Source organism: Taudactylus pleione, unplaced genomic scaffold, assembly GCF_031769625.1.
Source record: "Taudactylus pleione unplaced genomic scaffold, aTauple2 ptg000925l, whole genome shotgun sequence".
In the NCBI taxonomy this organism is placed as follows: Eukaryota; Metazoa; Chordata; class Amphibia; order Anura; family Myobatrachidae; genus Taudactylus; species Taudactylus pleione.
In genome coordinates, this window is record NW_028285326.1 from 645278 (window position 1) to 659967 (window position 14690).

Sequence of the window (14690 nt, forward strand, 5' to 3'; positions counted from 1 at the left end):
CTCTATGCTGGCTGAGCTGTGGCTGATGTTACAGATGTATACACAGGACTGTGAGGTATTACAGATGTGAGATAGCAGTAGTGGGTGTCTCTATGCTGGCTGTGCTGTGGCTGATGTTACAGATGTATACACAGGACTGTGAGGTATTACAGATGTGAGATAGCAGTAGTGGGTGTCTCTATGCTGGGTGAGCTGTGGCTGATGTTACAGATGTATACACAGGACGGAGGTATTACAGATGTGAGATAGCAGTAGTGGGTGTCTCTATGCTGGCTGTGCTGTGGCTGATGTTACAGATGTATACACAGGACTGTGAGGTATTACAGATGTGAGATAGCAGTAGTGGGCGTCTCTATGCTGGCTGTGCTGTGGCTGATGTTACAGATGTATACACAGGACGGTGAGGTATTACAGATGTGAGATAGCAGTAGTGGTGTCTCTATGCTGGCTGAGCTGTGGCTGATGTTACAGATGTATACACAGGACTGTGATGTATTACAGATGTGAGATAGCAGTAGTGGGTGTCTCTATGCTGGCTGAGCTGTGGCTGATGTTACAGATGTATACACAGGACTGTGAGGTGTTACAGATGTGAGATAGCAGTAGTGGGTGTCTCTATGCTGGCTGAGCTGTGGCTGATGTTACAGATGTATACACAGGACTGTGAGGTATTACAGATGTGAGATAGCAGTAGTGGGTGTCTCTATGCTGGCTGTGCTGTGGCTGATGTTACTGAGGTATACACAGGACTGTGAGGTATTACAGATTTGAGATAGCAGTAGTGGTGTCTCTATGCTGGCTGAGCTGTGGCTGATGTTACAGATGTATACACAGGACTGTGAGGTATTACAGATGTGAGATAGCAGTAGTGGGTGTCTCTATGCTGGCTGAGCTGTGGCTGATCTTACAGATGTATACACAGGACTGTGAGGTGTTACAGATGTGAGATAGCAGTAGTGGGTGTATCTATGCTGGCTGTGCTGTGACTGATGTTACAGATGTATACACAGGACTGTGAGGTATTACAGATGTGAGATAGCAGTAGTGGTGTCTCTATGCTGGCTGAGCTGTGGCTGATGTTACAGATGTATACACAGGACTGTGAGGTGTTACAGATGTGAGATAGCAGTAGTGGGTGTCTCTATGCTGGCTGTGCTGTGGCTGATGTTACAGATGTATACACAGGACTGTGAGGTGTTACAGATGTGAGATAGCAGTAGTGGGTGTCTCTATGCTGGCTGTGCTGTGGCTGATGTTACAGATGTATATACAGGACTGTGAGGTATTACAGATGTGAGATAGCAGTAGTGGGTGTCTCTATGCTGGCTGTGCTGTGGCTGATGTTACAGATGTATACACAGGACTGTGAGGTATTACAGATGTGAGATAGCAGTAGTGGGTGCCTCTATGCTGGCTGTGCTGTGGCTGATGTTACAGATTTATACACAGGACTGTGAGGTATTACAGATGTGAGATAGCAGTAGTGGGTGTCTCTATGCTGGCTGTGCTGTGGCTGATGTTACAGATGTATACACAGGACTGTGAGGTATTACAGATGTGAGATAGCAGTAGTGGGTGTCTCTATGCTGGCTGTGCTGTGGCTGATGTTACAGATGTATACACAGGACTGAGGTATTACAGATGTGAGATAGCAGTAGTGGGTGTCTCTATGCTGGCTGTGCTGTGGCTGATGTTACAGATGTATACACAGGACTGTGAGGTATTACAGATGTGAGATAGCAGTAGTGTGTGTCTCTATGCTGGCTGTGCTGTGGCTGATGTTAGATGTATACACAGGACTGTGAGGTATTACAGATGTGAGATAGCAGTAGTGGGTGTCTCTATGCTGGCTGAGCTGTGGCTGATGTTACAGATGTATACACAGGACTGAGGTATTACAGATGTGAGATAGCAGTAGTGGGTGTCTCTATGCTGGCTGTGCTGTGGCTGATGTTACAGATGTATACACAGGACTGTGAGGTATTACAGATGTGAGATAGCAGTAGTGGGTGTCTCTATGCTGGCTGTGCTGTGGCTGATGTTACTGATGTATACACAGGACTGTGAGGTATTACAGATGTGAGATAGCAGTAGTGGTGTCTCTATGCTGGCTGAGCTGTGGCTGATGTTACTGATGTATACACAGGACTGTGAGGTATTACAGATGTGAGATAGCAGTAGTGGGTGTCTCTATGCTGGCTGTGCTGTGGCTGATGTTACAGATGTATACACAGGACTGTGAGGTATTACAGATGTGAGATAGCAGTAGTGGGTGTCTCTATGCTGGCTGTGCTGTGGCTGATGTTACAGATGTATACACAGGACTGTGAGGTATTACAGATATGAGATAGCAGTAGTGGGTGTCTCTATGCTGGCTGTGCTGTGGCTGATGTTACAGATGTATACACAGGACTGTGAGGTATTACAGATGTGAGATAGCAGTAGTGTGTGTGTCTATGCTGGCTGAGCTGTGGCTGATGTTACTGATGTATACACATGACTGTGAGGTGTTACAGATGTGAGATAGCAGTAGTGGGTGTCTCTATGCTGGCTGAGCTGTGGCTGAAGTTACAGATGTATACACAGGACTGAGGTATTACAGATGTGAGACAGCAGTAGTGGGTGTCTCTATGCTGGCTGAGCTGTGGCTGATGTTACAGATGTATACACAGGACTGTGAGGTATTACAGATGTGAGATAGCAGTAGTGGGTGTCTCTATGCTGGCTGAGCTGTGGCTGATGTTACAGATGTATACACAGGACTGAGGTATTACAGATGTGAGATAGCAGTAGTGGGTGTCTCTATGCTGGCTGTGCTGTGGCTGATGTTACAGATGTATACACAGGACTGTGAGGTATTACAGATGTGAGATAGCAGTAGTGGGTGTCTCTATGCTGGCTGAGCTGTGGCTGATGTTACTGATGTATACACAGGACTGTGAGGTATTACAGATGTGAGATAGCAGTAGTGGGCGTCTCTATGCTGGCTGTGCTGTGGCTGATGTTACAGATGTATACACAGGAATGAGGTATTACAGATGTGAGATAGCAGTAGTGGGTGTCTCTATGCTGGCTGTGCTGTGGCTAATGTTACAGATGTATACACAGGACTGTGAGGTATTACAGATGTGAGATAGCAGTAGTGGGCATCTCTATGCTGGCTGTGCTGTGGCTGATGTTACAGATGTATACACAGGACTGTGGTATTACAGATGTGAGATAGCAGTAGTGGGTGTCTCTATGCTGGCTGAGCTGTGGCTGATGTTACTGATGTATACACAGGACTGTGAGGTATTACAGATGTGAGATAGCAGTAGTGGTGTCTCTATGCTGGCTGTGCTGTGGCTGATGTTACTGATGTATACACAGGACTGTGAGGTGTTACAGATGTGAGATAGCAGTAGTGGGTGTCTCTATGCTGGCTGAGCTGTGGCTGATGTTACTGATGTATACACAGGACTGTGAGGTATTACAGATGTGAGATAGCAGTAGTGGTGTCTCTATGCTGGCTGAGCTGTGGCTGATGTTACTGATGTATACACAGGACTGTGAGGTATTACAGATGTGAGATAGCAGTAGTGGGTGTCTCTATGCTGGCTGTGCTGTGGCTGATGTTACAGATGTATACACAGGACTGTGAGGTATTACAGATATGAGATAGCAGTAGTGGGTGTCTCTATGCTGGCTGTGCTGTGGCTGATGTTACAGATGTATACACAGGACTGTGAGGTATTACAGATGTAAGATAGCAGTAGTGGATGTCTCTATGCTGGCTGTGCTGTGGCTGATGTTACAGATGTATACACAGGACTGTGAGGTATTACAGATGTGAGATAGTAGTAGTGGGTGTCTATGCTGGCTGTGCTGTGGCTGATGTTACAGATGTATACACAGGACTGTGAGGTATTACAGATGTGAGAAAGCAGTATTGTGTGTCTCTATGCTGGCTGAGCTGTGGCTGATGTTACTGATGTATACACAGGACTGTGAGGTATTACAGATGTGAGATAGCAGTAGTGGGGGTCTCTATGCTGGCTGAGCTGTGGCTGATGTTACAGATGTATACACAGGACTGTGAGGTATTACAGATGTGAGATAGCAGTAGTGGGGGTCTCTATGCTGGCTGAGCTGTGGCTGATGTTACAGATGTATACACAGGACTGTGAGGTATTACAGATGTGAGATAGCAGTAGTGGGGCCTCTATGCTGGCTGTGCTGTGGCTGATGTTACAGATGTATACACAGGACTGTGAGGTATTACAGATGTGAGAAAGCAGTAGTGTGTGTCTCTATGCTGGCTGAGCTGTGGCTGATGTTACAGATGTGAGATAGCAGTAGTGGTGTCTCTATGCTGGCTGAGCTGTGGCTGATGTTACAGATGTATACACAGGACTGTGAGGTATTACAGATGTGAGATAGCAGTAGAGGTGTCTCTATGCTGGCTGAGCTGTGGTTGATGTTACAGATGTATACACAGGACTGTGAGGTATTACAGATGTGAGATAGCAGTAGTGGGTGTCTCTATGCTGGCTGTGCTGTGGCTGATGTTACAGATGTATACACAGGACTGTGAGGTATTACAGATATGAGATAGTAGTGGGTGTCTCTATGCTGGCTGTGCTGTGGCTGATGTTACAGATGTATACGCAGGACTGTGAGGTATTACAGATGTGAGATAGCAGTAGTGTGTGTGTCTATGCTGGCTGAGCTGTGGCTGATGTTACAGATGTATACACAGGACTGTGAGGTATTACAGATGTGAGATAGCAGTAGTGGGTGTCTCTATGCTGGCTGTGCTGTGGCTGATGTTACAGATGTATACACAGGACTGAGGTATTACAGATATGAGATAGCAGTAGTGGGTGTCTCTATGCTGGCTGTGCTGTGGCTGATGTTACAGATGTATACACAGGACTGCGAGGTATTACAGATATGAGATAGTAGTGGGTGTCTCTATGCTGGCTGTGCTGTGGCTGATGTTACAGATGTATACACAGGACTGTGAGGTATTACAGATGTGAGATAGCAGTAGTGTGTATGTCTATGCTGGCTGAGCTGTGGCTGATGTTACAGATGTATACACAGGACTGTGAGGTATTACAGATGTGAGATAGCAGTAGTGGGTGTCTCTATGCTGGCTGTGCTGTGGCTGATGTTACAGATGTATACACAGGACTGTGAGGTGTTACAGATGTGAGATAGCAGTAGTGGGTGTCTCTATGCTGGCTGAGCTGTGGCTGATGTTACAGATGTATACACAGGACTGAAGTATTACAGATGTGAGACAGCAGTAGTGGGTGTCTCTATGCTGGCTGAGCTGTGGCTGATGTTACAGATGTATACACAGGACTGTGAGGTATTACAGATGTGAGATAGCAGTAGTGGGTGTCTCTATGCTGGCTGTGCTGTGGCTGATGTTACAGATGTATACACAGGACTGTGAGGTATTACAGATGTGAGAAAGCAGTAGTGTGTGTCTCTATGCTGGCTGAGCTGTGGCTGATGTTACAGATGTATACACAGGACTGTGAGGTATTACAGATGTGAGATAGCAGTAGTGGTGTCTCTATGCTGGCTGAGCTGTGGCTGATGTTACTGATGTATACACAGGACTGTGAGGTATTACAGATGTGAGATAGCAGTAGTGGATGTCTCTATGCTGGCTGTGCTGTGGCTGATGTTACAGATGTATACACAGGACTGTGAGGTATTACAGATATGAGATAGTAGTGGGTGTCTCTATGCTGGCTGTGCTGTGGCTGATGTTACAGATGTATACACAGGACTGTGAGGTATTACAGATGTGAGATAGCAGTAGTGTGTGTGTCTATGCTGGCTGAGCTGTGGCTGATGTTACAGATGTATACACAGGACTGTGAGGTATTACAGATGTGAGATAGCAGTAGTGGGTGTCTCTATGCTGGCTGTGCTGTGGCTGATGTTACAGATGTATACACAGGACTGAGGTATTACAGATATGAGATAGCAGTAGTGGGTGTCTCTATGCTGGCTGTGCTGTGGCTGATGTTACAGATGTATACACAGGACTGCGAGGTATTACAGATATGAGATAGTAGTGGGTGTCTCTATGCTGGCTGTGCTGTGGCTGATGTTACAGATGTATACACAGGACTGTGAGGTATTACAGATGTGAGATAGCAGTAGTGTGTATGTCTATGCTGGCTGAGCTGTGGCTGATGTTACAGATGTATACACATGACTGTGAGGTGTTACAGATGTGAGATAGCAGTAGTGGGTGTCTCTATGCTGGCTGAGCTGTGGCTGATGTTACAGATGTATACACAGGACTGAAGTATTACAGATGTGAGACAGCAGTAGTGGGTGTCTCTATGCTGGCTGAGCTGTGGCTGATGTTACTGATGTATATACAGGACTGTGAGGTATTACAGATGTGAGATAACAAGAGATATGGTAAGAACTTACCTTTGTTATCTCTGTTTCTACGAAGTCCATAGGGTCCACAGGGTTGACCTTGGAGTATAGGTTGGGAACCAAATCCGGGCACCACGCAGTTAAAGCTTTTAGCTCCCAGGATGCACTTGGGTCCACTCTCCCTATAACCCCACCCCCAAGCCAGAGGCACCTCAGTTTGTAAGTAGCCAAAGGCCGGAGGAGGAGAAAAAAAGAGAGAGAAAACTGGAACACTCGATAACCATACTCACAGAAATGGGAGACGGAAAACCGGTGACCAGCCACACAGCCCATTTGAAGCCAGGTGCGTCAGGGCGGGCGCCCTGTGGACCCTATGGACTTCGAGATAACAAAGGTAAGTTCTTACCATATCTCGTTTTCTACTTCAGGGTCCATAGGGGGTCCACAGGGTTGACCTTGGGGATGTCCCAAAGCAGTTCAACCAAGGGAGGGGACGCTCCTGTGCTGAGAGGAGAATCCGCCGCCAAAAAGGAAGCATCCGGAGAGGCAAAGGAAACCAATGCCTAGAACCTTAAAAAGGTGTGGGCAGAAGACCACGTGGCCATCTAGCAAGGCAAAACAGCCAAGGCGCCACAGCGAGCCACCCACGAGGGTTACATGGCCCGAGAAAAAACAAGCATCAACAACAGAAAGGCCTACCCATGGGTAGGCCCCTGAAGAAGACATACGAGGCCGTCCAGCCAACATTTGGCCATAGGCCGGCCATCCTTTCCTGTTAAAACCAGAAATCTCAGACCACCAATAAGGAGTCCGATTTCCGTCAGGAACTTGAACGGATCACATAAATCCACAGAGGCCGGACCACAGTCAATGAGGCCACACCAGCCGATAAGACCGGGGACTGAATGGCCTCACCATAAGTTCCAGAATAATATGGAACCTAAAAATCACTAAGAAGAAACACAGGGTGAGAGCAACTCACACCCTGACAAGATGCCCTCCAGAAGAGGGAGCCACATGAGAACGCTCCCAATTCCGACACTCACCTGGGTGATATAAACTCCCTGAGAGAAAGCCAAAGCAATAGACCATGTAATGGCAATCACAACCAGCGGTTCCATTAACTTTCCCCGGAGTCAACGAAGAACCACTACTAACTCCCAAGGAGTCCCTAGGGAGGACAAATGGAGGCATAATCCAGAAAACACTCCAAAGGATGAACTGGATACCAGAGCGGAGCAATTCCATATCTTAATCATACTGACAGTGTAGAGATCCGCACTGTCAGGAAGGCCAGGCCGAGGGTGCAACCCAAGCCAGCCGGAAGGAATGCCAGAATATCTGGAAATCCTGGACACCAGAGGATCATATCGACAGGTATAATACCATAAGAATTATGGCTGCCACAGTTTGTGGTAGGTCCCAGCAAAAACTGATCCATGTGCTCTAATCATTCCAACGATGACAAAGCCAGGGAAGCCGTAAGACCACTGTAGGGACGCAGTCAAAGACAAACGACCCAGGTCCAAGACAACCCCAGGACCCTGAGACAACAGGTCTGGGCAGTGAAGCATCAGGAATGGAGTATCGATGGAGAGACTCCGAAAAACCAAGTACCCCTGACATCTGGGGCAATCAGGAGCCACCAGCAGGAAAGCATCTCCGTCTCGATTGAAACACTTCCCTCGAGGAAGAATGGAGACCGGAGAACACAGGTACGCAAATTGGAAGAACTACTTCACCGACAAAGAGTCACTGAAGGTTGCTTCAGAATCCCCAGAGTTGGACTGTAACACCATAGTGTGATAGAGTCAGAAGGCCATGAGGGTCACCTCAGGAGGACCCCCCCCCCCCTGCTCACCAGGAGATGAAACCTCTCTTGGGGAAGAGACTAGTCCCCTGGATGCACGTCGTGACGGCTGAGGACTCCCGCTTACCAATGGAGAGCACCTGAAATGAACACTGTTGAGATGGTCGGGAGGAGACCCTCAGACAATGTCCGAATGTATGACATACCTGACATTGCCACCCAACAAACAGTATTGCTAAAAAGGTAGCCACTGTTCTGACCCTGTCGGACTGAACTTTTTCAGGTTCACCGGGAAACAAGGGTTATGCCAGAGTGAAGGCCCAAGACAGGCTAAAGTTCCAACCAGTTAATTGACAGGGTGGAATCGACAGACATCCAACTGCACTGAAATGGATGCGAACCAGACACTGTCCTTAGCAAAGAATACCCTGGACGAGATGGCCATAGTCACCCGAAAAGGGACCGACTTGCCTCCGGGGAGAGCATCATCGTTTGAACAGTGATCAGACAGAAATAACTTGTTCCATCTGGAGATAAGCCAATTATGGAAAGGCCTGGAATGGAACTAAGCCCATTCCACCCTTCCAAAGGCAGACACTGAATAGTGGACCATGCATCCCAGAGTGTAAAGACATATGTCGACTGCGCAGACATCCATGTACTCCTAATGGAAGAGTGGAGATGCCGTCTTATGCCAGAAGAATTCTCAGATTCTGAGAATCCAGCAGGGCTCCTAGGTGAAGAATACCCAGAGAGGGATGCAGGGAGGACTTTTTCCCCATTGATTAAACGTCTGCAGTCAACCCCCCTGTCAGTCAGTCAGACCCGGCTGTAAAGTACCCCGGTGATCCTGCTAAGAGCAGGAGGCCATCCAGGTACAGGAGCATTGGGATATACTGAACAGAAGAACTGTCAGAAAATCCAAAACGCTGGTAAACCCCTGTGGGGCTGAGAGCAGTCCCAACAGGCAGAGCCCGAAAAATCGTAAGTGCTGTGATACAGCAAACCTCAGTCCATGCTGAGGTAAGGTCTCTGTAAGTACCCGTAGGCACGCGTCCTGTATATCCAGTGATACCATAAAGTCCCCAGGTTCCAAACATAGTATGATGGAGCATAGGGATTGCTTCCTGAGCCCAGGTAGCTTTAGGAACTGGTTCGGGGAATTGAGACAGAGAATAGGCCAAAGAGGACCATTCAGCCACCGCACCAGAAAGAAAGCAGAACAACCAGTCCCTCGCTGAGAAAGTGGGGATGGCCCAATTAGCTCCGCTTACCGCAACAACTGTATAGCTTTCTGGATTTGTAAGGCCCTGTTCCGAATAAGGGCCTGCGTACCATCACATGGAAATAGGCCGCCTGAGCAAAGAGAGTGCGTACCCTCCTACCCACGTAGCCGCGGCAACTAGACACTAGTACCGGGCAAACTGAGAAATCGCCTTCTCCCAGTGGTAGGCCTGTCTCGTCAGGCTGACGATATATCCGTAGGTTCAGAAGCAGGATCGGCTGGCAGTCCAGGTCTGCTCGGAACTGGATATGTCGGCCCTTGTAAAGGCCGACAGTCTATGAAGAAACAGACCTTTAGGCTGACCCAGAGGACAAAAAGACTTAATAGTCTGAGGCCCCGTAGTGAGCATAGCTGACGGCGGGAAATTTGTACTGCCACTGTCAAGGTCAGGACCCAACAAGATATACCCTATAGATGGTATCTGCACCTCTGCATTCCCAGAGCGCAGCCATAGGGTATTACGGAGGTTACCGTCGCAGCCGGAACTCTGAAAATTAGGAGCTGGTATCCAATATAGGCATGTCCACCCATGACAACTGCATATATTACGTGAGCAACCAAATACATTTGAACCCCAGACGTGTTGGAGGGGAAAAAACATTACAAATGCATCAGCTCAGTATGCAATAGTATTAACCAACCATGCTATAGCCATGGTAGGATGGGTAACAACCCCTGAAAGCGAGTATACTGATTTCAGGCAGAGTTACCACCTACGGATCAGAAGAATCCGACCACGCAGGAATGGGATGCGTAGTAACGTCTGTAATCCGACGAGTAACACGCCCATCCACCCCAGGAGGGGCTCATGATGACCCTCAGGGAATTTGGGACAGGAGACCAAACACTGTTGTAATACCTCATATCTGGCAACAGCCAAAGTCCCGCCATGCGATCCACCCGCTAGTCAGCAACAGGGACCCAAAAGGCACGTAATACTGAGGGTGTATGATACAGGTGCAGAATGGACCTGCTACCAGCCCTAAAACAGGGATAATAATACTTGAGATAGGCTTCCCCCCGTGTAAGAGGGAAAGAGCCCAAAACAGTATCCAGTTCACGGTAGAGCCAAGTGGGAAGTAAGCACAGGGCGTCAACCACGCCAATTTGCGTTTCATAGAAAAACGACATCCACCCAGGGTGGCTGTTGTGGTAATCCCTGCAAGGGGCATGACAGACTATTGTGGCACCAGGGGGAATTCATATACTCGAAAAACCCCTGTAGGGAGCGGTAGTCTGCGTCACAGGCGAAGAGTGCAAGAAACTGCGAGATACCCTGAGATGAAAAAGGGCAGTATGGTGAAGTAACCCCAAGTGAGGTACAACAATGGGGCCCGCCCGGCGATCCGCAATTAAGAGGATCCCGAGAAAACAAACCGCCCAAGGGGGTCGTGAAAGGGGCCGGCACCCGATGACGCCACATACAGAACCCTTTAAGAGTTAAATCCTCCGCACTAACACCTGCAGCACATGGCTTGCAGGATAGTAAAAATGGGTGCAGTATAACGCTCTATCTCCTAGTCAGACATATCTGACCAAGCCTTGTGATCAAGCAGCGCTATACTGGTCCTGACTGAAACTAAAAATTAGCTGCAGGGACCCATTTTCAGCGTATGCAACACACAGTTCCACTCAAAATATGGCAACGTGCAGCACGCAACAGTATGTGACAAACCTCACAAATATTAATATAGTATATAAATGTGAGGTCTCAGAACCACCCCAAGTACAGCTGTATTAGGGCAGATAAGGAAAGGGATAGATATACACTGACAGGTGAGAGAATAAAGTACAGTCAGCACTAGCATAAGTCACATACAATGCAGATATATACATATATACATAAACATGTCATATAATATACTGCACTATTACACTGCATTCAACTGCCCAGATTCAGTGTCTGGGAAGGCTACAGCGCTGTGTACACTGACCTGATGGTGAGGTACGCAGGGGGACTGGACTCACTGCCATCTCCGGAGATCTCTGCTGCACCACAGAGATAAAATGGCCGCTGGAGACCTCAGAAGAAGCGTGGCCCGCGGAGGAAGCAGCTCAGCGACGCCAGACTATGGATACTGAAAGGCGCGCTGAGCTGAGGGGAGGAGCCGCTGTAACAGGGAAGGCTGCCTCCCCTGGCCGGCTATTAACCCCCGGGACGCCGGCTCCCTGCACCGAACACTAAGTCCCTGGTGGTCTAGTGGACACACGGGGTATGGGGGGCCCGCCGCCACCTCCGGTCTGTCCCCAGAGACCGGAGGCACAGGACTGCATTTCAAATGCGCGGATCACCGCAAGCGGTGACCCGCGCCTTACCTGCTCCCCGTGGATCCGGCAGCAGTCCTGGGCGCCCGCAGAGTCCGGCTAGTACAGACTCTGGGGTCCCGCTGAGATCCCCAGATCTGTACTGGCGTCTCAGCGCCAGCGGGGTGACGGAGCGGCAGCTTAGACGTCCTATGGACAGTCTGACGCTGCCGCTCTGAAGAATCCAAAGGAAAAATAAAAAACTCTGTCCTTTAGAAAAAATAAAGCTATGGGGCTGCTAATCAGCTCCCCACTGCACTAAACGGTGACCCGATTCCGGCCGGGCACCAACTTAAATTGAGGTGCCTCTGGCTTGGGGGTGGGGTTATAGGGAGAGTGGACCCAAGTGCATCCTGGGAGCTAAAAGCTTTAACTGCGTGGTGCCCGGATTTGGTTCCCAACCTATACCCCAAGGTCAACCCTGTGGACCCCCTATGGACCCTGAAGTAGAAAGCAGTAGTGGGTGTCTATGCTGGCTGTGCTGTGGCTGATGTTACAGATGTATACACAGGACTGTGAGGTATTACAGATGTGAGACTGCAGTAGTGGGTGTCTCTATGCTGGCTGAGCTGTGGCTGATGTTACTGATGTATACACAGGACTGTGAGGTATTACAGATGTGAGATAGCAGTAGTGGGTGTCTCTATGCTGGCTGTGCTGTGGCTGATGTTACTAATGTATACACAGGACTGTGAGGTATTACAGATGTGAGATAGCAGTAGTGGGTGTCTCTATGCTGGCTGTGCTGTGGCTGATGTTACAGATGTATACACAGGACTGTGAGGTATTACAGATGTGAGATAGCAGTAGTGGGCGTCTCTATGCTGGCTGAGCTGTGGCTGATGTTACAGATGTATACACAGGACTGTGAGGTATTACAGATGTGAGATAGCAGTAGTGGGTGTCTCTATGCTGGCTGTGCTGTGGCTGATGTTACAGATGTATACACAGGACTGTGAGGTGTTACAGATGTGAGATAGCAGTAGTGGGTGTCTCTATGCTGGCTGAGCTGTGGCTGATGTTACAGATGTATACACAGGACTGTGAGGTGTTACAGATGTGAGATAGCAGTAGTGGGTGTCTCTATGCTGGCTGAGCTGTGGCTGATGTTACAGATGTATACACAGGACTGTGAGGTATTACAGATGTGAGATAGCAGTAGTGGGTGTCTCTATGCTGGCTGTGCTGTGGCTGATGTTACAGATGTATACACAGGACTGTGAGGTGTTACAGATGTGAGATAGCAGTAGTGGGTGTCTCTATGCTGGCTGAGCTGTGGCTGATGTTACAGATGTATACACAGGACTGTGAGGTATTACAGATGTGAGATAGCAGTAGTGGGTGTCTCTATGCTGGCTGTGCTGTGGCTGATGTTACAGATGTATACACAGGACTGTGAGGTATTACAGATGTGAGATAGCAGTAGTGGGTGTCTCTATGCTGGCTGTGCTGTGGCTGATGTTACAGATGTATACACAGGACTGTGAGGTATTACAGATGTGAGATAGCAGTAGTGGGTGTCTATGCTGGCTGAGCTGTGGCTGATGTTACAGATGTATACACAGGACTGTGAGGTATTACAGATGTGAGATAGCAGTAGTGGGGGTCTCTATGCTGGCTGTGCTGTGGCTGATGTTACAGATGTATACACAGGACTGTGAGGTATTACAGATGTGAGATAGCAGTAGTGGGGTCTCTATGCTGGCTGTGCTGTGGCTGATGTTACTGATGTATACACAGGACTGTGAGGTATTACAGATGTGAGATAGCAGTAGTGGGTGTCTCTATGCTGGCTGTGCTGTGGCTGATGTTACAGATGTATACACAGGACTGTGAGGTATTACAGATGTGAGAAAGCAGTAGTGTGTGTCTCTATGCTGGCTGAGCTGTGGCTGATGTTACAGATGTATACACAGGACTGTGAGGTATTACAGATGTGAGATAGCAGTAGTGGGTGTCTCTATGCTGGCTGAGCTGTGGCTGATGTTACAGATGTATACACAGGACTGCGAGGTATTACAGATGTATACACAGGACTGTGAGGTATTACGGATGTGAAAAAGCAGTAGTGGTGTCTCTATACTGGCTGAGCTGTGACTGATGTTACAGATGCATACACAGGACTGTGAGGTATTACAGATGTATACACAGGACTGTGAGATATTACAGATGTGAGATAGCAGTAGTGGGTGTCTCTATGCTGGCTGAGCTGTGGCTGATGTTACAGATGTATACACAGGTCTGTGAGGTATTACAGATGTGAGATAGCAGTAGTGGGTGTCTCTATGCTGGCTGAGCTGTCGCTGATGTTACAGATGTATACACAGGACTGGGAGGTATTACAGATGTGAGATAGCAGTAGTAGGTGTCTCTATGCTGGCTGAGCTGTGGCTGATGTTACAGATGTATACACAGGACTGTGAGGTATTACAGATGTGAGATAACAAGAGATATGGTAAGAACTTACCTTTGTTATCTCTGTTTCTACGAAGTCCATAGGGTCCACAGGGTTGACCTTGGGGTATAGGTTGGGAACCAAATCCGGGCACCACGCAGTTAAAGCTTTTAGCTCCCAGGATGCACTGGGTCCACTCTCCCTATAACCCCACCCCCAAGCCAGAGGCACCTCAGTTTGTAAGTAGCCAAAGGCCGGAGGAGGAGAGAAAAAGAGAGAGAAAACTGGAACACTCAATAACCATACTCACCGAAATGGGAGACGGAAAACCGGTGACCAGCCACACAGCCCATATGAAGCCAGGTGCGTCAGGGCGGGCGCCCTGTGGACCCTATGGACTTCGTAGAAACAGAGATAACAAAGGTAAGTTCTTACCATATCTCTTGTTTTCTACTTCAGGGTCCATAGGGGGTCCACAGGGTTGACCTTGGGGATGTCCCAAA

General features: G+C 48.4%; 1 protein-coding gene across 1 annotated transcript in view; it reads right to left on the reverse strand.

Moving 5' to 3' along the window:
• The window catches only part of GDI1 (GDP dissociation inhibitor 1), a 108951-nt gene that overhangs the window by 15095 nt on the left and 79166 nt on the right, over nt 1-14690 (reverse strand). The window lies entirely within an intron of this gene.